Below are 26,815 nucleotides of genomic sequence, written 5' to 3'. Positions count from 1 at the left end.
CAGGCATTTAGCACAGTGCCTGGCACATATAAATGATTATTCCCTTCTTCTTCCCTAATCTAGCTAATAATGTGGTGAGTTCTTAGGCTGTTCTACAACTCAGAAGGCCAAGTGACTTACCCAGGGTCACACAACTAGTAAATGTCTAAGATCAGATTTGCACTAATGATGAAGAGTCTTCTTGACTTCAGGCCTGGCACTCTATCCACTGCACCACCTAGCTTCCCTTAAATAGTTTGATGTATCTATATGCTTTGTTTTTCTGCCTTTTAGATTATAATCTGCTTTAATATTTTTGTAATTCTAAAGGTAGAAGAATGCCTTACATATGCTACTTTCTTAATAAATATGATCTGATGAACTAGTCGGACATAACAAGGTCAGTAACCACGGGATAGCAGCAAAACTGAGAGGACAAACCAGAGATTCTAAGTAAGTCACATTCTTGTCTCTAAAACATGAATTTAAATTGGATTATGTGGGATGGTCCTTTTAAAATGTTCCGCATCAGCATTTATGTTTTGAATAAGAAACATTTTCAACAAGCCATTCTGAATAAATAGGATTTGACATTACACATTAAAGGAAATTTTGTTCTTTGGAAATCATAATATGTACAATCCATCCATAGTTCAGTTCCATGTTGTTTTTCAGAGATAGGTTGTTATCAGATTAGGCAACTATAGAGCAAAAATGAAAGCCTTGTTACCTCCACGCATCAAAGAGATTGCATTGATGACCCTATTTTTTACCATAATAATACACTAGTGAAGTGGTTAGTCCATCCCATGCTGAGACCCAGGAAAGCCTAAACCAAAAGAAGAATTACTTGAAAGTGATGTTCTGTGTAGGTTCATGGACAATAGCGAATTAGGGCTATTTTGGCTTCCCAACCTCTTCAGCACAGATTTAATGTGTAGGATTACCATTATTTAACAAGTTCTGCAGGAACAAAAAAAAAAAATGAAAGAATCAAAGGGATCAACTTTGCCTATGACTCCACGAGATAAAACACAGTATCACAAAGTGGTCAATGCTGTGTTTGGGACCATCTTAATGGCTCATTCAGCTCCCAGCAGGGTTCGTTAAACCAATTGTGCGTGCCATTGAAGATAAACTAAGGAAGCAAACCAACTGAAAAAATAGTCAATTCCGTGGCTGTGGTAGAACTGGTCTTAGTAAGGGTAACAGCCACAGACTGTGCAATAAAACCTCCATTAACATGGGCTTCGTGAATTTAGAACTGGGGACAATTTGACCAAGATTTGGCTCAAGTTAACTTATGCATGATCTGTGAAACAAGGGTTTGTGCTACAAATTTGTGGGATAAACCAGAGCCTGGGGGATCTTTTTAAACTACTGTTTTCAGATACTACATAAAAACATCCATTCAAATACAGAGTAATTAATGTGCAAATTACAAATGCTTCTGATTTTCCTACTCATTAAAGCAGACCTAGCAGGGCCCCTGCTCAGAAATCTTATTGGAACTAAGATTGAGTTTATATTTTAAAATACTAAAACTATGTTTCTTTTAAGAGATTGCATTATAACATAACATTATTTCACATATATTGCTATCCTACAGGTCAAATTATGCCCCATGGAACACAGTAACTGCCTTCTATAAGGGCCTAACCAAGCAACCAATAATCAAGCAACAAGCACCTACTGTGTACCAGAGCTAGGTGGTGGCGCCAGTAGATGAAATGCTAGGCCCGAGTAAGGGAAGACTTGAGGTCAAATTTTACCTCAAATACTTACTTTCTGTGTGACCCTGGGCAAATCACCTTAGGCAAATTTGCCTCAGTTTCCTCATCTATAAAATAGGATAATAATAGCGTTTACCTTCCAGGGTTGTTTTGAGGATCAGATGAGATAATAGTTATAAAGTGCTTAATAGAGTGCCTAGCTCACAGTAGGTGCTATATAAATGTTAGCTATTGTTGTTGTTATTATTATTATTATTCAGACCAGCCTTTTACTTATATAGTCTGACTTGGTGAGATTTGACCATAGGAGATCAAAATCAGGCTATGAAAACTTTGAAGATGCTTCCATTTTCATTTTCTGTACTAAACTTAGGCAGAGGCAGTACAGAAAAGAGAAAACTCCCTGGAGAAGCAGCTCTCTTTTTTTGCCATTGTTGGCTGCCACTCCTACACTTGCTGCTCTTGGCAGTCGGCCATGTTTTCCTCCAGTAGGATGGCATTACATCCCTTCACAAAGTGATAAGTCAATGTGCCAGTTTCTCCAGCAGAAAGAAGAAATGGGCTCAGATGGGTAACTTGCATAATAGTGCGAGTTGCATGTCTTTTGTTACGTCTTTCCTCTGTGACAGGCACTCTACCCTTGTGCCACATGTCTCTTTACACTTGCTCAAATTTGATTCTTGGGTGCCAAGAAAAAGAACACATAGGCAGCAGAGAAAAGCAGTGAACATGTGTGATAGCCAAAAATGACAGACTGTATTACAATAGGCCTCTGAAAAAATAGCTCAGAGAGGATGGGTCTGTCAGGACTTATCCTACAGAAGAGATGTTCATCAACTTTCAAACATGTTAAGCCAACCTGGCTGATATGGCCCAGAAAGCCCTAGATAATATAAAGTCATCCATCTATTTCACAGTCACATGGGATAGCTCTGAATACTATTGCCAATCTTTTCTGAATAAAAAGAATAGGTTGATGACTCCCAGTTCCCATCACCAAGAGTGTAGAATGTTCAAAGGAAATAGTTGATGGACATCAGGTATTCCATCAATTTCCCCTTTGCCTTGAGAGGAACAGTTCTCACTAACAGCTCAGCTATTTCCCTCTGTTACAGCCCTCTGGGGCCAAATAAAAATCATTTCATCTGTCTTTCATATAACAACCCCTCAAACACTTGAAGACACCTATCTTGTATTCCTAGTCTTCTCTTTTATAAACTAAACAGAGTCAGATTTGTGCTTTTATAAAATCACTTTGGTGGCTGAATGAGGGGTGGAATAGAATGGGGAGATACTTGAATCAGGGAGACCAACCAGCTGACTATTGCAATAGTACAGACATAGCATGATGAGGGCCTGAAATAACAAGGCAGTTGTGTGATTGGAGAGAAGGGGAGATAGATAGATGGAGAGATAGATAGATAGATAGATAGATAGATAGATAGATAGATAGATAGATAGATAGATAGATAGACAGGCAGACAGGTAGAGAGATAGACAGAGACAGACAGACAGACAGATGGATAGATAGACAGACAGACAGAAAGAGATAGATATGAAAGATATTGTGAAGGTAGGAACTACAAAACTTTACAACAGATTGCATACATGATTGAAGAGTCAAAAATAACACCAGGGTTGCAAGCCTGGATGACTGGGAGGGTGACGGTTCTCTTGCAGTCACGGAAAATTTGGAAAGAGAAGAGGGATAATGAGTTCTATTTTAAACATTTTGAGTCTAGGCTACCTATGCAGTTAGTGTTGCTCAAAAGGCAGTTGGAGATGCGGTATCAGAACCCTGCAGCAAGATGAGGAAGGAATATATAGATCTGGGAACCATAAGCATGGAAAGGAAAATAATGAGAATCAAGCAGAGAGTTTTGGGATTTTGTTTTTTAAGGAAATGAGCCTTATGCATTGTGGAAGACAAAATAAAAAAGTGGAAGCTGAGAGGGCTTTCAAGAGTCAATATGCCCATGAACAATCTTTCAGACATAGTTTAGAATCTCCCGAGTACTTTCTGAACTAGAGTGCAAATACTGTTTTTCCCCTATCCATCTATGTGACTGAAAGATCACACAGCAAATAGATACTCAAGTCATTAAGTATTCATGGGCACCTACTATGAGCCAGTCACTGTACTTAGCACTGGAGCTAAAAAGAAAGACAAAAGATAGTCCCTGCTCTCCAGAAGCTCACAATCTCAGGAGGTTTATTGATTTGGCACTACATTGACTATGGGGCGCCAGAGAGAGTGAGGAGTTAACGCTGACATCTAGGTTGGGAGCCTGGATTACCAGGAGGATGGTGGTACTTTAACAATGATAGACAAGTTAAAAAGAAGGGAGGGTTTGGGGCAAAGGTAATGAGTTCAGTTTTGAACAAGTTGAAGTCAAGTTATCTATAGGACATCCAGATCAAGATGTCCTATAGAAAGTTGAAGGTAAAAGATTAGCAGTCAGAAGTGAGGTTAGGACTGAATAAATAGATCTGAGAATCATCTGTCTAGAGATAATAATTGATAGGTAGCTTTTTGAACAGCTCATGAATGTTCAAGCTACAGTGCTTCCTTGATTTGCAAATGAAATAATAGCTATAAACAATCTGTAGTAGTAAAGCACTACTTAAATGTAAATTTTAATTAATGTTATTATTTCTTATTCTTGTAGATGATAGACATAACTGGAAGGGACCTTAGCAGTCATTAAGTCCAATTTCCTTATTTTACAGATGAGGATGCTCTGTTGCCTTCAGGGTCTCAAATGGGCTCCTAAGTATGCCCAAATGGGGCGCTGAGTTGTTAGTAGCCCTGGTATACAAATGATCTTTTACAAAGTCTCCAATGGAGACATTCCACAATTCTCATATATTGTATGAAGGCAGGGAAGATGATGGCAGTCTTCACTTGGGATTACTTTATCCTTGGCCAGGATAATCGTCCTTCTACAAATTAGTTTATGAGAGTTGCTTCATTCCAAGAAAGATCTTGGATTGGACTGGGGTAATAAGGATGGAGTGGTGGAGGACGAAGAAGAGGATATCAAAAAGTTTTCTGGACATCTTGCATAAAGGCCTCAACGTCACCTATCAGTAGGCTGTGATAGTGTGGGCCCTGGAATTGCTAGGACCATAAACTGTGACCATACAAATCTTACCTTGGTTCATTTAGGGCTAGATTTCCAGAACAGCCAGTCAGATCTGAGTCAAGAAGACATGTAGCTTGTCCGAATACCTTGCAAAACTGTTGTAAGGTACTAAATAAATGTCATCTATTACTATATGGGGGGACAATAAGGAGAGTTGGAGGGTCCAGGTTATATAGGTGCCCATGAAAACAGGTGTTTTTCTCTTTGAGATCACTACATGGACTTGTTGGGTTGAATCCTGAAGATGAAGGTAGAGCTGCTAAGATTACAAAGCTATGTCCCCTTTGTACAGCTTGAATATTCAGCCTGTAATGTTAACTGAAGGATCCGGTTACCCTTTGGGGAGGTCATGGGGAACAGCTCAGAGCTGTCCTGACCATTGAAACAAGATGGCCATCAGCCATAGAATCACTGAATTTTATTTTTGGTCCCTCAGTAATTCATCTAACTGTACCCCAAAAAAGAATACCCATTATAATATATCTGACAAGTGATCTGCCTCACCTTGGAGGTCTTTAGGTGGTGCAGTAGATAGAGTTCTGAACCAGGAGTCAAGAAGATTTGAATTCAAATCCAGTTTCAAACACTAGCTGTGTGACCCTGGGCAAGTCACTTAACCCCAGTTTCTTCAGCTGTAAAATGGGGATAATAAAATGTAAAATTAGGTATAACTGTAGAGTTATTGTGAATAACAAATGAGAGATAATATTTGTAAAGCACATAGTACAGTGCTTGTGGCATAGTAGGTGCTATATAAATGCTTATTCCTTTCTCTTCCCCTCCTCATCACTCAAGGCAGACCAACCCACTGTTCAACAGCTATAAGTGTTAGGAAGTTTTTCTGACATCAAACTTTGCAGCTCCTGATACTGTCATCTGGGAAAAAAAAACAGAATAAATCTAATCCCTCTTCCATATAACAACCTTCCAAATACTTGAAGATCGTTATCAGATAATGCAATAGACAACTCTCCAGACTTCAAGTTGAAAAGACCCAAGTTTGAATCTTGCTTCAAGCTCTTTCTACCTATGTGGGCTTGGGTGTATCTCTGCCTGAATTTCCTCTATAAAATAGGGATAATAATAGTACCTACCTCCCAGAGCTGTTGTAAAGATAAAATGAGAAATGCTTTGAAAACCTTAAAATCCCATATATATGTTAGTAATTATTATTGTTATTACCAGTCCCAGAATCTTCTCTGAGCTAAGTATTCCCAGTTCATCCAACTTTTATGACACGGACTACTGCCCCTTCACCATCTTAACTTCCCTCTTCTGGAAATTCTCCAGTTTATCAATGTCCTTATTAAATTGTGGCATCCCCAAATAAGCATAGTATTATATAATAACACAATATTATCTGGAAGTTTCTCTTCCAGAAGTTTGTAAGGGATACAGTCTGAATCAGAAGGAGGAAAGATGACCACCCTCTTGAAGAAGAACCTGGGAGATGTATTCCAGAGACAGGGACAGAGGACACAGTGATGAGAGGGATTACACCAGGAAGAGTCCCGTCCAGAATGTGATCCATAACAGGATGAATAAATGAATAAATGAAAAATGTATAAATCAAAAAGAATAGTAATAGAATACTCATACTATGTTTTAAATATTAGTTTAATTAATTAATATTAATTATATTTTATTAAATTTTATTCAATAATAATTTTTTGTTTCATTAATTAATATTAATTTAATATTAAATTACCCTGGGGGTTCACAATATATTTTTGTAGTTGTTGTTGTTGTTGTTGTTGTAAGAGGTTGCTCTATAGATGCCCACCCCCACAGGTATCTTTCCACATGCACATTTTCACTTTTCAAATTCCTTCTATGTATTATTATTTATTATTATATAATCATATTTTATTGCAATGTAAACTCCTTGAGGTCAGGGACTATCTTTCTGCTTTTATTTGTATTTTCAGTGCCTTGCATAGTGCCTGGCACATAATAAGCACTAAATTAATTAATTGCTTGTTGGCTTAAAGACTGGGGCAACATGTGACTGCTTCTGGCATTATGGCATCTCTTCTATTAATGATATTTCCTCAGGCATCTCTTGGAGCAATTTAGTAATCACATCTGCAAGTTATTTCCCTGCCCTGAAGCCTAGTTTGTCTGGACCTGGTAAGCTGAACTCACTAAGGGCCACTAGGTGCTCTCTTACCCTGTCCACACTTTTCTTGAGTTACATTTCTCTAATGACCATTTTTCTTCTGTACTTCTCAGTCTAAATTGTATTTTCAGGGAAGTTGAGCTAAGGAATCATGGAAGGAAACATTGCAATCCTTGGAAGAAGTGCAATCCATTTGCTAGTTTGCCAAATAGTTGGCCATAGAGGCTAATGCCTTTTTACTTTTCAGCTGATGAATGAGCTATTAGTGTGGGGCAAACTGAATCCTAAAGGAAAGATCTCTGGGTAAGGGGAAGGGCGATCTGACTGATTTGGAGAAACAGCTTTTGTTGAAAAAATGAGATGGAATTTCTCTTATCTCCACTGACCTTTTTTTCAAAGAGGACACTATACCCCAAAATTTGATTGTAGTCCAGTTTTGAAAGAAAGCATGCCATTTGCAGGAAAAGTGTAAGCTTACTCCACAAAGGAACTTGACAGCAAGAAGGAAAATAATGAGAAATGAGACAGTGATGAAATAAACCAAAGTGAAGAAAGTAGAGTGAAGAAAGTGAGCGAATTCCTTTCCTCATCACCATCTTTAATACTCTTTCTCACAGAAGAGAAATTATGTGCTATTTAAAAGTTGAACAAAGAACAATTAAGTATTTGTTTATGTGGTCACTTAATCTTAAAAAAAAGTGTGGAGGCTTGTTTGGCCAGAGTGAAGTGGTGGCATAGGTGCTAGGAAGTCACCAGTAGCCTGTCCCACTTTGAACACCTCCTTAGAGAACTGATGTCATGAGATGTCTCTCAAGTCCACAGATTTGTCTGGAAAAGTTCACAGAATTATCAGGGATCAGGGTTGGAATAGACCCCAGAGGTATTTTATTTGTGCAAAAACTTTTTAATTTAATAAAGTCAAAATTATCTATTTTACGTCTCTTGTCCAGTCATACATTCTTCCCTTCTTCATAGATCTGACAGGTAAACTATTTTTTGCTATCCTAATTTGCTTATGGTATCACCCTTTATGTCTAAATCATGTAACCATTTTATCTTGGTATATGATGTAAGATGTTGGTCTATACCTAGTTTCTACCATACTGTTTTCTAGTTTTCCCAGCAGTTTTTGTCAAATAGTGAATTCTTGTTCCAAAAGCTGGGGTCTTTGGGTTTATCAAACACTAGATTAGTATGGTCATTTACTCTGTGTCTTGTATACTAATCTATTTTATTGATGCACTACTCTATTACTTAGCCAGTACTAGATATTTTGATGATTACCACTATATAATACAGCTTGAGATCTGGTACAGCTAGGTCACCTTCCTTCAAATTTTTTTCATTAATTCCCTTGATATCCTTAACCTTTCATTCTTCCACATGAATTTTGTTATCATTTTTTTCTAGCTTTATAAAATATTTTTGGTAGTTTGATTGGTGTGGCACTGAATAAGTCAATTAATTTAGGTAAAATTCTCATTTCCATTATACTGGCTTGGTCTACCCTTGAGCAATTGATATTTTTTCTGATTGTTTAGATCTGATTTTATTTGTGTGAAGGGCATTTGCAATTTTGTTCATATAGTTCCTGGACTTGTCTTGGCAGGTAGACTCCCAAGTATTTTATATTGTCTACAGCTATTTTAAATGAATTCTTCTTTCCATCTCTTGCTCCTGGACTTTGTTGGTAGTATATAAAAATGCTGATGATTTATGTGGGTTTTTTATATCCTGCAACTTTGCTAAAGCTGTTAATTACTTCTACTAGTTTTTTAAAATTGATTCTCTAGGATTCTGTAAATATGCCGTTATATCATATGTGAAGAGGAATATTCTAATTCCTTCAATTTCTTTTTCTTCTTATACTGGGATAGCTAACATTTCTAGTACAATATTGAATAATAGTGGTGATAATGGGCATCTGGCTTCACCCTTGATCTTTCTGGGAAGTCTTCTGGCTTATCTCAATTATAGATAATTCTTGCTTATGGTTTTAGATAAATACTATTTATCATTTTAAGGAAAGCTCTATTTATTCCTATGCTGTCTAGTGTTTTAAATAGGAATGGGTTGTATTTTGTCAAAAAGACTTTTCTGCATCTATTGAGATAATCATATGAATTTTGTTGGTTTTATTATTGATATGGTTTATTATACTGCAGAATTTTTCAAGACAAAACAGACCACTCACCTGTCCCTATTTAATTCTTTGCCGGGTTTATTCTTTATCCCCAGTGCCTGTCTAAGATGCACATACTGACAGATTAGTTCTATAGGTTTTTCATCCAACTGCATATCAAGATGCCTGAAAAGGAGTAGGCAATCAAATGATTGGTCACCAAAAAAAGGTGACCAATGAAATAGCCATAACTACCTACCAGTATAAGGTTGATTCTTTTCATTCACTGTAGTTATGTTTTATAAAGTTGCAATGAGCACTGAATTAGCACATACCGAACCATTGCTCAGGGTTACATTCCTGAAAGTCTCTGGCCACATTTATTTTCGCAGCCTCATGGAGAGATTGGTGAATTTCTTCTTCCTTTTTCCGTACGTACTGTACTATTGATTCATTAATGTAGAACTGATGGCCAGCAGCACTGTTACTCATGCCTTAACAAAGCTTACCTAACACATGTATTTTTTTCTGTAAGGCACATCACAGCATTCTTGCTCTTGGGAGCACTAGACAACACTTCAACCCTATGCTTGGGGATCATTTTAAAGAGAGAAATCACCAACAAAAAGCACAAAAATGCAAAAAAAAAATGTGACACTAAATAGACCACAAAAAGGACCCTTGTTTATGGTAAGAGAGCTGAAACAAGAAGGCAGGGGCATCACCTTCTTTGACCTCATATGGGAACATGTGCAGACAGATCAAATTTTTCACTTCTCTGTGTATGCACAAATCACTGCAAAAGTGCCAGGAATATTGACTCTGAGGTTACAAATAAATTTTAGATAGTAGGTGAATTTGCATATATGGAATCCATATAATGAATGAATGAGGATTGACTGTATCTACTTTCCTATCTCTACAAAATTTTTATGAGAATAATCTTCACATACATTGAGAATACCCATAAAGGAAGAAGAAAAAATGTTTGCAAATAATATTTTCCTTCAGACCATATCTTCACAGTCACACAATTGACCTAAAGACTGAAAGCATATATAAAATCACCACTATTTCTTGGAAAGCATTTGACTGAGTAGGCAATGTGGAAAGACCCGGCTCTGGAGTCAAAGGACCTGGATTCAATCATGCTTCTGCTGTATGATACTACATGTATGGCCTTTGACAATTTACCTAACTTCCCTATACCTCAGTTTCCCCATCAATAAAATGAGGAATTAACAAACTCTAAGGTCCCTCTCAGACCTAGATCTATGATTACATGTAACTTAGACAAGATGTAGCCTTAAATACTCTCCTCCAATGAAGCATTTCCTATGTGTATATAAATATGTATGTATGTATGTATGTATGTATGCACATATGTAAAATTTGTAGGGCCTATGCCTCTCGTAATAGAGCCTAAAAATTATCCTAGCTTCCTTAGCTGCCATAAAACATTGCAAACTTGCATCAAACATATAGTTCATTTAAAAACAAGTAAACAGAAAATTAAGAAAAAAACACTACTGTCTAGCTATGCCTCTACCATCTCATAATTAAGAAACTGATGTTTAACCAAATATAAAACTTTCCATTTAACCTTATTAAATTTCATCGCATTAGATTCATTCAGGCCAATGTTTTGGCATGTTGAGATTTTTCATCTCCTGACTCTGTCCATCCAACTTCTTAGCTGAAGCTCTTATCTTTATGACATCTAGAAATTTAATACTTATTCTCTATGTCTTTCTCCAAGTCTTTGATAAAAATGCTAACTGACATAGGGTCCATTGACAAACTGACACTCCCTGAGAATGATTTTGGTAGTCTGGCACCACTTCCCCCATTTTGTGCATGTTATTAGCTTATCAGTTTACTCTTCTATAAAGTCCTACTACAAAGTCTCATCATTGCATTAAAGGCTATATTAGTAGATAAGAAGCTCTAGCACATTCTACCACGATAGAAAGGAATCATGTATGGCCCCACCAACAAACTATCTACTTAACTCAGCTAAGTACAGAGTAAGCTAGAACTAAATGAGGAATTGTTGTCTATGGCATAAAACAAGGGAAAATATGAATTAGTTCTCAATCTACCATGATAGGGAAATCTTCTTGATCAGACCAAATATACACAGAGGATGTCTGTGCTGGAAGCAACACAGTTTGGGCTACATTGAGAGATCAATGTATTTTAAAGATACCAAGTGTCTGCCCCTTTTTATTACCAAGGAAAGAGACTATGTTGTTGTTGTTTTTTTCCTTTTTTTGTATCCCCAGCACTTAGTACAGTGCCTGGAGCAAAGTGCTTAATAAATGTTTATTGACTGACTGTTAACACATATGCCCACTTTCCCATTTTTATTTTTAAAAAATTATGAGAATAATCAATATGTGCATCAAGGACATCTTGATGCAACTATTTAATGGACATTAATGGAAACCCATAGGATCCTGCTGTGTCTGTTGTTTGTTGAGTATAAACAGCACTTGATTCAACATAGCAAAATGCAACCTTGAAAGTTCTTCTCCAAGAAGATGCCTCTTACACATATGTCAGAATTATACAAGATTCCTTGAAAGATATAACAATGATGACCTTGTTTGATGGTGCCATGATCACTAAAACCAACAGAAGCATAAAACATGGACACACATGTGTGCCCACAGTGTTCCCTGCTATCATCTAGGAGACCCTCTGCATAGTCTCAATTGAAGAAAGATTCCCTTCAGATGGTGAGATCTTCCAGACATTCCTGCTTACAGATGGCATTATTCTAATTATATCAAACCCCAGAACACAGCAGAAAATCCTAAATGAGATTCATAATCATTCAAAAGAGTTGGTACTAATTAGCCACATGAGAAAAATGAAGAAGATAAAGAGTTCTTATTGTCCTGACTATGATGTGCAGTCGGATGGGCAATCTATAGTGTTTTTTCATCATTGTTTATATATCTTGGACAAACTATACAAATAGACAGTGAATTGGTCCTAGAATCAAGCAGAAGACTGAAGTAGGTTGGTTTGAATTTGGGAAATTACAGAGTGATTCTAATGGCCCCAAACTTCTCCCTGAGACCAAGGTCCATATTTTCAATATCAATACTGTACTGGTATAATTGTATATCTGTAAAGCATGGAATGCTTTAGTTTCTGAAGAACTAAAATGAAAAATCACCCAAAGAGCAAGGGAGACATGCATGGTGGGCAAGAGCAAGCTACAAAACATTACAAAAGAGGAATTATAATGGAAAAATAGAGTGAAAGCAGGCACACATGAAATACATAAGCCAAAAAGAATGTGGACTCAGAATCCTAAGCCTCATATTCTGTGATTCCCATTTCCCAAGATCATATGAACTTTTGCCTTGCTCCAGTTATGGAAACATTCTTGCTGTCCAGAAGTCTTGAAGTCTGTGGTGGTCTTTCCCAGTTACCTATGACCAATCAAGGGGACATTTGATCATGCTATTAGCAGCATATTTGGTGGACTATTTCTTCAACAACAAGGTGGGGTAGTCTCACCATGTGGTGAGATTGAAGGCTAATAGTTGGACAGCCAGTGCTATGATGGTATCCTCACCATGTTCAACAGGAAGATGGGAAGACCCTTAATATATTGGATAGACTTCCTATGGCAAACTATGGGAGGATCTGGAAAAGAATCTGATAAGATGGACAGGTACAGTTGAATTGCAATCTTCATTGCTGAAGGGAGCACTGACATAGAGCCAAATATCTGAGTGATAGTTTACTAGTTCAGAGAATGCTAAATTTGCCATGAGTATATCATAGTACTACTATACTATTCTGCAGCATTTAAGAAAAGGTGGTTCTTTAACAGAATTTGCCCAATCCCCATTTGGGTTCTTTTCCCAGTCAGTGTGACTCACCAAGACTTAGAACAATTATCTAGCCCTAGGGATTTATATGGTAAGGGCTATTCTTGATAATAATGGTCATAATAAACAATAAAACTAGCACTGATAATAACAATAACAAATGTACCACTTCACAAAGAATGAATAATTTGTAAAATAACACTGAGAAATTGCCTAAGTGGCAAAATTCTATTCCCACTAAAGCAACAAGATTGAAAAATAAGGGAAAAAAATTAGTTTAATTAAATAATAATAACAAGGCATTTCTTAACTTAAGTATTGTTTTGACACCTCGTTTTTGGCACAGAGATGACCTTGCATCCTCAAAGGTGGTCCTGGGTTTAAAAGCTATGTGTATAGACTCAGACATAAGTTACAAATCAAAAGGCTTTGAATAGAGACAAAGCAATGAACAGTATATCTTTCATTGAATGTCTAGCCTAACAAGTTCAGAGAAACATATCACTAAAAAATTGATCATAAGATATGTAACATTAAAGTTTTTTTTTAATCTTATAACTAGTGATGACTTTTTCTAAAGAAAGGGTTCTTAACCTTTTTTGTAATATGGACCCCTTTGGAAGTCTGTTGAAACCAGAATAATGGTTGTTGTTTGTTAGTCTATTTTCAATTATAACTAAACTAGGTGTGATGGGGCACATACCTATAGTTCCTATTGCTGAAAAGTCTGAGACTAAGTGGATTATTTGATTTGGGGAGTCCTGAGATTTAGTAGGGCTAAAGCCAACCGAATGTCTACACTAAATCTGGCACCAACAAGGTAAGCCTCTAGAAGTAGAGGCTTCCTTGGCTGTCTAAGGAGAGGCAAAGCAGTCCAGGTCAGAAAACAGAAAATCATGGAGGAAGGAAGGAAGGGAGGAATGGAGGAAAGAAAGGAAGGAGGGAAGGAGAAAGGAGGCATAGAGGGAGAGATGAAGGAAGGGGGAGAATAGGGAGGGAGGAAGCAAGGAGAAAGGGATGGAAGAGAGAAAGAAAGAAAGAAAGAAAGAAAGAAAGAAAGAAAGAAAGAAAGAAATTCCTCTTCCAGACTCAGGTTTTCATCCCTCAAAGCTTCCTGATGTATGTTCTATTTTAGGGAGAAAATCATAAGTTCCCAGACACAAAATCTTTGTATATCATGTCCCAACTAGGTTGGTCCATTATGGTATGGACCATGGCTTCTCTAAACTACATGACTAGCACTACGCTCTTTGACCTATTTGTACTTAATAATGTATGCTATATTGAAGTGGTCATGCTTGCTGAATTTCATAAGCATAAGGGATTCCTATGCAAAGCCCTCTCATCTGTCTCTATATAGATATCAGAAGGGAATGGTAGAGATTTACATTGAGCTAGTCTGCTTGCCACTAAAAGCCATCATTGATGAGAATGGGTCCCAGACTACTCTGATAAAATCATATCTGGGCATGTAGCTCCTAGAACAGGCCTCCACAAATATGGCCCATGGGCCACCAAAGGATTTTGGGAGGCCCGCAAAATATGTAGAAAATATAAAAGAAAGTAAAGATGTATCAAGTGCTTTGTCCATGCCCCGCATAAGCCACCTTCCATTACTCACTACTGTGCACATCATGTAACTGGGCAGGTGGTTGCCACTGCACACTCTCTCCTGTTTGTCACATGATCTATAGCAACCAACCATCATCAGTCTCTCTCTAGTCTGAGAGGAGCGAGAGTTGTATCTTTATGTTATGTTTTTGGTCATTACTGGCATTGAACAGGGACAAAGTGAGTGCAGCCACACACCAATGCATCTGACTCCTGCTATGCAATGAGGGGCAAAATGCAATGGCTTCTTCCACTCCTTCGCTGCATGGCCAAGTTATATGAATGTGTGGTGCTCTTTCCAAGGTCAGACATTCAGTTCAGTATTCCTTTGTACGTAAGCAGTTGCTATGGAAAGTTTTTTGTTCTAACATTAATGTTTTGGGGGTGACTTTGTAAAATGGGTGATAAAAAGAAACAGAAGATCGAATCAGAACATAGTATTTAATACAGAGTGGACAAATAGATACTTGTTTATTTACACAAGAGACAGAATATTGTGCCTTGTTTGCTGAAAAGTAATAGCCATTCTGAAGGAATGTAATTTTCATCACCATTTGAATCAAAACATCCTGACTTAAGTAAATTGCACACCAATGAAAAAAAAAATTAGAGCATCCAAATTATTGAAAAATCTCAGTGGGGAACAATGGCATTTCAAGAAAGTAAACTCAGAAAATGAGGCAGCTCAAAGATTAGTTTTCAGATTTCTAAAGAAATTGTTGCTGCTGCTAAGTCTTTTACTGAAGGTGGCTTCATAAAGAAGTGCTTGCTAATTGCAGTTTCTGGATTATATCCCGATAAAAAAAAAAGTGTTTTTGAGAGTATAAGTTTGTCCTGTATGACCATGCAGTGAAGAGTAGCTGATGACAGACTGATGGTTGACAAGTGTAATATGTTCCATTAACTAAATGTAAACAGCAAGAAAACCTGAAAAATGTATTGAAACTTGTACTGCTTAGCAAAGTAATTTTTAACATTAATGTGATTTTATGATAAATAAAAAACTTAAGTAATAAGTGTAATTAATTGATATTAATTGAAATTTCCCTTTTAACATATGGTTTATTTACAAAATAGTTTAATTATTAATTATACCTTCCCTTGGAGAGTGAGCTACTGAAAACCTATCTGAGGTCTGAAGAAGTTTAGCTTATTTTAATTTTGGCCCCTACCTACTGCCAAGTTGTGCAGATCTACCCTAGAACCTCCCATCCTCCCCTTCTTTCCAAAACCCCATTAAGGAAGTCAGCATTCCCTCCTTTGGACTTTCTCCCCATCTTTTCCTTGTCTCTGGCTCTCCCTCATGGTCAAGAGAGACATGTTTACCATAGTCACATAATTCCCATTTTATTTTTTAGATTTAAATAGAGGGTGGTAATAAAGTGGCATCTTGATGCTTGTATAATTTGTCCTCTCTTCTGCCACATTTTAGAGTAAAGCTATCAGACAAAGGAAAGAGATTATATTAGTATATCTGATAAATCCTATTTATGGTAACTCTTTTTTAAACTTGCTTCAATAGTGCTTAATCACAGTTTAATTCTGTAGTTCAGGGTTTTTTTTAATGGAATAATTTCCTTCTTTTATGGCAGTCATAATATTTTGATCCAGATCAAGGAGACCTAAGGGGCACAGCTATGTAGGATAGTTATCTCTAGTAAATGTAGATAAGCATAAAAATATTACTATTTATTAAAAGCCATTCACTTCTAAATTATTCCTTTGTCCATTTGGATAAAAAGGCTAGAGCAATTCTAGATACAATTAAGCTATTACACTGTTAGAATCTTCTACATTCCTATGCAAATGCACATTCTTCTGTGGCAACATCATGAAACAATCATTTGGCAATTAACATTTAATTTTTCTCAAGGAATTAGTCGAAATAAATCATAGACATTTCCCTGTAGCAGATTTGTCAAACCTTAAATTGAGAGGAAGCTATTCATTGTGCTTACTAATCTTAATTAATTTCTATGTCTGTAAAATGGGGATAATATCACTAAACTATGCTTTAGAAGAATTGTGGAGACTGATTAATGTTTATAAGGTTCTTTGAAATTCTCATATGGAAGGCATTATGAAAGCGTAAATATTATTACTCCTGCTAATAAAGCTAATACAGTTTGAGGAAAATTTACTTTCAGGTTTTCAGTCCAGATGTTTCCTCCTCTTATTTGTCTTGCTTGATTTTTTTTTTCCCCTATTTGGCTCCTATTCATCCGCAGCTCCAGACTTTCTTTTCCACTATTCACTCTATCCAGAGCTTCTGTTATGAGCATGTTTTTTCAAATTTCTCTTCAAAATTCATTTTGTGCCCTCAATAAGTCAAGGAAAAAGGATTCATCATCCTAAAGAAAAAAGTTATGAGCAGAATTGCAAAGAGAATAATAAAAGGTGAGAGTGGGGAGAATATATTCAAGTCCAAAACTTCTGGCTCACTAAGTAGTCCATGCTTCCACACTAATAATTTAAACCTGCAAACAACGGGCCAGTTGCAGACAAAATTTTGAAGTAGGTAAAGTTTGCTCTCCAACCCTTGCTTCTTTCTTTTTACTCATGTAATGACTCTCTCCTAGTTCCTCAAGGGAAGAAGGGAAGCAGCATCCATTAAGCACCTACTATGTGCCAGGCATTGTTTTAAGCACTTTACAAATATCTCATTTGATCCTCACCACAGCCCTGGGAGGTAGGTGCTATAATTATTCCCATTTTGCAGTTGAGAAAACTGAAACTGACAGAAGTGACTTGTCCAGAGTGTCACAGATAGAAAGTGTTTTGAGACTAGATTTAAACTCATCTTCCTGATTCCAAGTCCAAGTTTCTTATCCACTGAACTGCCTTGTTGCCCCCAGTTGGTGATGGGGAATTAGACTGGAAATAAGGAAAGAACTTAGAGCTGGGAATCTGCTTCAATAAGATAATTGAACCCAGAATGCTGATGAGATCACTTAGAGAAATAGAGAAAAAGGCCTAGGACAGAACCTTTAAAAGGATACTAGGGTTGGAGAGTGAGACATAGATGATGAACCAGCAAAGGAAACAATAGCATACAGTGAAAAAGATTACTCGATTTGGTGTGATAAGACCAAATTTTGCATCTAGGTTAGGCCACTTAGTGTCTGTGTAATCGTGGGCAACTCATTTACTCCCCTAAACCTCAGTTTCTTAATCTGTAAAGTGAGAAGGCTGGACTCAAAAACCCCTTCCAGCTTTAAATCTCTGTTTCTATAAAACTAAGAAGATAGAGTCAGACAAATAGGAAATACAGAAAGAAACAGTAACCTCACATTTAAGGAAGGAGAGAATATTCAAGAAGAAGGGATGGTCAGTAGTGTCAAAAGCTACAAAGAGGTCAAGAAGAATGAGGACAAAGATACATCCATAAGATTTAACAAGAAAGACCTCATTGGTCATCCTGAAGAGACTAGTTTCATTGGAGTTGGGTCCCAAAACAAATTGAGAAATGAAGGTGAAAAGAGAAAGTGCAGTCAAAGAGGCTTTTTCAGTCAGTCAACAGGCATTTAGTAAGTTCCTACTATGTGCTAAGTACTGGAGAGATAACAAAAGGCAAAAGATAGTTTTTGTTCTCAAAGAACCCAGAGTATAATGTGAGAAACAACATGCAAACAACTATATACAGGATAATACAGGATAAATTGGAGATAATACCATTAATATAGGATTATAACAAACAAGTTAATACAGGATAAATTAGAGATAATAAACAGAAGGAAAAGTACAAGCATTAAGGGGGACAGGGAAAGGCTTTGTGTATAAGAGGATTTCCACCGGGACTTGAAGGAGCCAGGAAATCTAGGAGGCAAAGATGAGGAAGCAGAGAATTTCAAGCCTGGGGGATAGCAAATAAAAACGGGACATGAATTTTCTTGTGTGAGGAACTACATATAGCTAGATGAACATGGGGAAGACAGTCACATGTAAGAAGAGTGGAAGCCTAGGAGGGAGGCCGGTTACAAAGAGCTTTAAAAGCCAGAGGATTATATATTAGATCTTAGAGGTAAGAAGGAGTCACTGGAGTCTATTGAATGGGGAAGAAGGCAGTGACATGGTCAGACCCATAATTTAGGAAGATCAAATTGACAGATGAATGGAGTGTGGACTGGACTGAGGACTTAGGGAGGGATACCCATCAGGAGACTATTGTAATAATTTTGGCATGAGGTGATGAGGGCCTATATCACAGTAGTGATAGTAGCAGAAGAGAGAAGGGGATGTACAAAATATGCAAAAGGTGTGATGAAGCTAAAATGAATGAGACTAAATACCAGATTGTATATGGAGGATGAGAAATAGTAAGGAGTTAAGGATGTCACCTAAGTGGAGAGACTGGGAGGATAATAGTGCTCCCCATAGTAAGAGGGAAGTAAGGAAGAAGGGAAGGTTCAGGGGAAAACATAAGGAGTTGAGTTTTGGACACATAGAGTTTAAAATATCTAAAGGGCATGTAGTTTGAGATGTCTAATAGGTAGTTGGAGACTGGAGATTAGCAGAGAGGTTATAGCTAGATAAGTAGATTTAATAACCCTCAACATTAGGGTGATAATTGAATTCACAGGAGCTGATAAGATCATTAAGTGAAATTTTACATATATGTTTGTATATGTATGTATATACACATGTATATTTATATATACACATATGCACACTTATATTTATGTATGCATATATGTATTGTGTGTATATACATATACATACATATGTGTGTGTGTGTGTGTGTGTATATATATATATATATATATATATATATATATATATGGAGAGAGACAGAGAGAGAAAGAACACATTCTATGTGCCAGGCACTGTGCTAAGTGCTTTACAATTATTATTTCATTTGATATTCAAAAACTCTGAGAGAAAGGTGTTATTAATATCTCCATTTTACAGATGAGGAAACTAAAGCAAACAGCAGTTAAATGACTTGCCCAGGATCACACAGTTAGTAAATTTCTGTCATATTTGAACTCAGGTCTTCTTGATTCCAGGCCCAGTGATCTATCTGTTGTAGAAGGAAAAGAGAAGAAAGCCCAAGACAGAGCCCTGGGGGATATGATTAGCATTATTAGGCATGACCTAAATCAGGGGCGGGGAATCTGTGGCCTCAAAGCCACATGTGGCCTTCTAGGGCCTTGGGTGCAGCCTTTTGACTGAGTTCAAGTTTTACAGAACAAATCCTTTTATTAAGGGGATTTGTTCTGTGAAGTTTGGATTCAGTCAAAGGGCCACACCTGAGGACCTAGAGGGACAAATGTGGCCTCAAGGCTGCAGGTTCCCCACCCCGATAGATGAAGATACAGTAAAGGACACTAAAAAGGATCTGTTTAGATAGGTAGAAGGGAAACCAGGATAGAATAATGTCATAAAAACCTAGAAAGATGAGAGTATCAAGGAAAAGTTGATCCAACAGTGTCAAAAGCTATGGAGAGTTCAAAAAGGGTAAGGGCTGAGCAAAAAGCCATTATATTTGGCAGTGAAGAGATCACTGGAAAGGGGGGATGGGATATTTCAGTTGAATAATGAATCAGAAGCCAAACTGCAGAGCAAAGAAGAGAGTGAAGAGGTGGAAGGAAGCCAAAGCATCTCTGGGAGAGGGGCTTCTCAATGTGTTTAACCACAAAGGAAGGAGAGATATGAGACAATAACTAGCAAGGATGGATGGATCAAGAGAGGGTTATTTGAGAATAGGGCAGATGTGGCCATGTTTGTAGGCAATAGGAAAGCAGCCTGTAGACAGTAGTTTTTTAACAAAAAAAAAAAAAGAAAAAAAAAGAGCGGTCTAGAGCTTCTTATTTTGACTGATTTTTGTTGCTAATTAGAGTGGTAGCTAGACTGTGGTGGATGGTTCAGAATTGGGGAAGAGAGGAGATCTGATATTATTCTTCAGCAACTTGCCTCTCTTCTTTTTCTAACCACCACTATCCTTCTCTATACACAAGCATGACTCCTCCCCATCCCCCAACCACACATACACCTCCATGCCTCTGATGGTGGCTCCAGGTAGAAAGGTGCAAAGGGCTAAGACATTCTGCCAAGGCATGAAGACTGTGGGAGTGGGAAAGGGAGATCAAAAGGAACCAGGTGCAGCATATGCTTACAAGAACGATTTCACTATCCTAGTGTGTGTAGGAGCACTGGCAGGAGGGTGCATAGGACTTCTAGAATCATGATATTATGGATTTCAAACTGGAAAAGACTTTTAATGCTAACCCCTTCATTTTACAAATGAGGAAACTTAGTCACAGAGTGGTTAAGTGACTTATCTAGGGTCACACAGCTATTAGGTGTCTGAGTCAGGTTTTGAACCCAGGTCTTCCTGGCTCTATGGGGCACAGTGGATAGAGTGCTAGGCTAGGAATCAGAAAAACCTGAGTTCAAATTTCATTTCAGAGACTTCCTTTCTTGTGAAACCCTAGGCAAGTACTGATCCTCTCTGAGACGCTGAACCTGGTTCAAACTTCTCCAGACCTTAATGGCTGAAAAGCAATCACCTGTGAATCCTAGAGTGTTGGTGGTCCTACCCCTCCTGTGTTAACCTCCTTTGCTGAGAATCTTACATGTTCCCTATGCCCCATCTCCAAAATGGTGCCTTCTACATTTGTCTCTGCTTGGACCATTGCCCAACAGTCTTGTGGTTCTGATTATCCTCTCCATAGATGGCAGGGATTTGATGTATATAACACAACACTGGTAGGTATAACAAATACATTATGCAATAGAAACTGGATTCGTAAAAGATCATGAAAGAGTTGAAGGGAATGCTGAAACTAACAAGATGAAATTTAATAGGGATATTAGATCCTTAGGCTTATACCACATACCATAATAAATTCCATCTGGAATAGATTTAAATATAAAATAGATCCATAAAAAGGTAAGAAGAAAAAGTAATAATATAGTCAACTGTAGAATTAGAATAATTTTTTTTTACCTTTTCAACAAATAAAAGAAATTAGAATGAAGTAGGTAGATAGATTTGATTACTTATATATTCTTTAAATCTACAGCAAAATGATTTAACCAGGAGAAAAAGGAGGAAAAAAAAACCCAGAACAGAGAAAACATTTGCTGCAAATATAACAGATAAATCTTAACACTGAAAAAGTGAAAGGAACCAATATAAATACTCAAGGAAAATATTTGCAAATGGATAAATGACAGGAGAGGATACACATATTCCACTCATTTGAAAAAATATTCATTCTTCCCGAAAAAAATAAATTGAAACAACTCTGATGTACCACCTTATGTCCACAAAGAAATGATAAAAATCAGCCAGAATGGTAAAACTTGATTTTGGATAGTATGTCTCTATTATTGTAGTCATTTTTACATATATCACAAAGTCACAGAAACACTGAAACTCAGAGTGAGAAAGCATGTCAAAAATCATTTAGTACAATCTATATCCTAATAAGAAATTTCTCCTCACGTGTGAGAAAAGTGGTCATCCCTTGGCCTCGTTCTTCTCCAGGATGCACTCTGGCCTTCTACCCTGCCCCCCAATCCTCTTCCTCCTATAAATTCACTCCAGTCTTAGAGTCCACACTTTCCAGCTCTCTCATTAAAATGTAAGCCCCCCTGAGGGCAGGGACTCTGAGTGTTTGTATTTGTATATCTACTTAGCACAGTGCCTGACACATAGGAAGCACTTAAAAGTCTCTGTCTCTCTCTCTGTCTCTCTGTCTCTCTGTCTCTCTCTTCTTCTCTTTCTGTTTTTGTCTTTATCTCTGTCTCTCTTTCAATATTCTTATTTCTTTCTCTCTCAATTATATAAAGTATTATTTTATAGTATAATACATATGAAACACAATATAATATATGTAATATGCATTAAGTCTTTTACTTGTTATTTTATAAGTCAGAATGGCAAAGTGTATAAAGATCTAGCCTTGGACCCAGTAGGACTTACATCCATGACTTTCTTCTGATACATGGAAGCTGTTTGTTTCTGGGCAATCATTGAACTTCTCCGTGCTCTAGTAACTCTGTAAGAGTATAAGTTACAGCAAAGGTACTGTGAGAGCATGTTTCCCTATGTTGTGTTTCCCTTTGCCAATGAAATGACAAGTTCAGTATCTGTCACTATCCTATGAGACAATACAGATCATAGTCTTGTACCTTTCTGCTCTGTAAGATTTACAAATGAAATTATGTATTATATTTTAATATATTATATTTTAAACTGGTTCCCATGGCCAGTTTTTTTTCTCTGCAAAGAGACAGCATTTTCTAGTTCAAGTGTTTTTTAGTCTCTTTTGGTCTTCTGGCAATTTATCAACATCAGATTAACTTCCTTAGGAAACATAACATTCTGGACCAATGTTTGTTCTTTGATCCATTTTTTATCCCACTTTTTCAGTATCAACAGAGTCTCTGTCTCTCTCTGTCTCTTTCTTTCTATTTCTATGTGTGTGTGTGTCTGTCTGTCGCTCTCATTTTCTCTTCCTCCATGAGGAAATACTGCTCTTAATCCTTCATCAGTCTTCTAAGTTTTTACAAATGTTTTTATTTTAGACTGATAACATCTTTACTTGTCATATCTCTAGGCTTGCCAGGTGAGTCAAGTGTATACAGAGTAAGATATTGAAGACTTTTGGGTCTCCTTGTTATGATGACTGATCGATATTAGTTGAACTCTGATGTCATTTCATTTCATCCATTCACACTTCATTTTTTTAAATTTAATGTTTTTATTGATGTCTTTTGCTTTCATATCATCATAGTTATCTCCAATATCCCTCTCCCTACTCCTTCCCAGATAGCCAACCCAAACAACAAATAATTTTTAAAAACAAAAAAAAGAAAAAGACGTAAAAAAAATCAACTCATCTGATAAAGATTGAAAAAAGTCCAAAAACATATGAAATATGTAACATCTATTGACCTCCCACCTGCTTAAATGGGTGAGTTGGGAGGAAGGAGGTGTGGGAAATGTCCTCTCATATCTCTTCACTCAAGTCATGCTTGATTTTTATAATTTTGTTACATTTACTTTAGATCTTTTTTGTTTGTGGTTCTATTTACATTTTTTTATTTATTGTGTGTATTGTTTTGGTGGCTCTTCTTACTTTACTCTGCATCAATTCATATAGATCTTTTCCATGCTTCCCTATATTCATCACATACATCATTTTTGACAGCATTATATTTCATTATATTCATGCCCCATAATTCGTTTAGCCATTCTCCAACTGATGAATATCTACTTTGTTTCCAATTCTTTCTATCACATACACACATACAGACACACACACAAATGTGCTATTATAAATATCTTAACCTATATGGGTCCTTTCTTCTTATTGATGGCTTTCTTGGGGTATAAGCCTAAAAACAGAGTTTGTGTATCAAAGGCTTTTTCTGCACCCATTCAGATAATCATGAGTTTGAGATGCTTTGGTTTTCAATATAATTAATTATGTTGATTGTTTTCTTAATGTTGAACTATCCCTATATCTCCGGCATAAATCCTAGTCACTCATAGCAAATGATTCCCTGTATAAATTGTTGTATGTAGCAAGATTTTGTTTAAAATTTTTGAGTCTATATTTTAATTATATTGGCCTACAATTTTCCTTTTGTGATTTATCTTTTCTTGGCTTAGTTAGTAGGACTATATTTATCTCATAAAAGCATTCTGATAAAGTGCTTTCTTTCTCAATTTTTGAGAATAATTTGTAAAGTATAGGTTATTATTGTTCTTTAAAAGTTTGACAAAATTCTCCCGTGAATCTATCAGGACCACGAGTGTTTTCTTTGACAATTCCTTTATAGCTAGATCTATTTCCTTTTTTTCAGATCAAGTTATTTAGTATCTCTGCCTGGTCATCTGATAGGTTGAGCACTTAATATTTTTGAAGTTTTTCTTCATTTCTATCATGTTCTCAGTTTTATTATCATGTAACTATAATATGTTCTGGTTATGCTCTTAATTTCTTCTAGTTTTGCTGTGATTTTCCCTTGCTCATTTGATATTTTGCTGATTTGATTTTCTATCCTTTTCTTTTTAATCAGATTAGCTAAAGGTTTAGCAATTTTGTTATCTTTTCAAAGTACCAGATTTTAGTTTTACTCATTATTTCTATAGTTTTTTTATTTCTAAACTATTTTTCCTCTAATTTTTAATATCTTTTGTGTTTATTTTAGGTTTGTTTAATTGTTGGCTTTCTTATTTAAAAAATACATATTCAATTAACTTTCTTTTTCTATTTTGTTCATATTCATTTGTAGGGATGTGATTTTTCCCCTGAGGAGTGTTTTAACTGTATCCCAGAAATTTTTATATGTTGTTTCATCATTATAATTTACTTTCACATAACTATTACTTATTTTTGTAATTTGTTCTTGTCTCATTCATTATTTAGGATTTCGTTATTAAGTCTCCATTTGAGTTCCTGGGTTATCTTCTTTCTTATTTGCCTAAAAAGCTCTTCCCCAGGTGAATGCCCTCCTACTCCACCAGGTGCTAGTTGCTCCCAGTGGTTTCAACTCCTCCCCTTCCAAGTTAGAACAAATGGTCTTTTCAGGCACCAAATCCCTCAGACAACACAGCACAAGGTCTCTCTTCACAGAACATCTTTCTTCACCCTTAGGGGCATTCACCCTTAGGGACCCTCTTCCCACCACCAAAGCAAGGCAAAGCAATCTTCCCCACTCTTTTTTCAATACTTCCCCCTCCTCTTCACCTGGACCCCTGCAGGCTTTTCTCTTCCTGAGAGACCACAGGGTTTATCTTCCTACCATTGCTAGCCCTCAGTATGACCTAGGTACATTAAACACTCCACTTTATTCCTATTCCTCTTCCCTTTTTCATGTACTCTTTCATTTCATGATGTAGTCCCATAAGAAACACTGATTCACCTTTAGGCATAATGTCACAAGGTTTTGTCTATAATGTCCCAGGCCCACCTCTCTACCTGCCATTAGCCTTCACCACTGTCTTCTTGTATACATTTAGAAAGAAATCTCTTACCGGCTCTCTTCTGTCACTTTGTTGTGATTGCTATACTTGGCTGATACATCCATTCACCCTCTCCTTCATTTCTGTTGTCTGGGAGTGTTCAAGATGCAAATAATTTCTTCAGTTATGATTTACTTTCTAAGACTATTTCAAATGCTTCTTTATGGATGAACATTTGCTTTTTTTTTTTTTTTTTTTTTTCATTTCAACCCAGATTTTCAGGGTAGGTCACTCTGAGCTGCATCCTGAGCTCCATGGCTCTTCAGAACATATTATTCCATTTTCTCCTATAATTTTTGGTGGGTGGAGAATAGTCTTCTGTTATTTGAATTTTCTTCCCTTCGTATTTGAAGATCTCTCTCCTGGTCACTTGCAGAATTTGTTTTTGTTTTTGTTTTTCCTCAGTGGAATTGTTCAGTGAAATTGCTATGTATCTTAGAGTTTGCAGCTTTGTGTTTGGGGCAAGAAGGGAATGTTTGGAGGCAGTCTATGGATTCTTTTGATTGGTTCTTTGTTTTCTGTATTTAGAAGTTTTAGACAGATTTTTTATTATTATTATTATTGTTTGCATTATGGTGTTTAGAGTTTTGTTTTTTTTTAACTTACTGTTGTTGTTATTGTTGTTTGTCCCTCATTCTCAAAGAGGACCATGACATCAGGGAGGTGATGCCAAGACATGCAAGTGAGTTGGATTTAAGTGAGGGAGGGCTGTGCAAAGTCACCAGCCTCACTTTCTTGTCTGGAGCTCTCTGGGTCCAGTAGCTAGATATGAATCAAGACCACTAGAGATGACCCCAGATGCAATGGGGGACCTTGGCCTTTTCAAGCTAAGGTATTTAACAAGCCACAGTTTGACTGAGGCAACACCCATTCAGGGATTGAGGCTTAATAAGAAATGAGGCAGAGAAGGGCCCCTTTACCTTTCAAAAAAAAAATTTGATCTGGGAGGGGGAAGACCCTCAGGGTTTCTGGCCAAAATAGAAACAATTGCTATTTACATTCATTCTGAGCCAATCAGGACCCAAACAACCTTTTGTTGGCCAATCACTGAGAGCCAGAGTGATTTGGGATTATAGCTAATCTTTAAGAAAGAAATTAATCAGAGATTAAAATTTGCATACCTTTTGGGCAGAGCACCCTCAGTTAAGGGGTGTGATACCCCATGTGGAAATGAGGGAAGGGAAAGAAAGAAAAAGGAAGAAAGAAAAAGGAAGAAAGAAAGAAAGAAAGAAAGAAAGAAAGAAAGAAAGAAAGAAAGAAAGAAAGAAAGAAA

This window comes from Vombatus ursinus, unplaced genomic scaffold (assembly GCF_900497805.2).
Source record: "Vombatus ursinus unplaced genomic scaffold, bare-nosed wombat genome assembly UNPS02015255.1, whole genome shotgun sequence".
Taxonomy (NCBI): domain Eukaryota; kingdom Metazoa; phylum Chordata; class Mammalia; order Diprotodontia; family Vombatidae; genus Vombatus; species Vombatus ursinus.
This window is presented reverse-complemented; position numbering follows the sequence as displayed.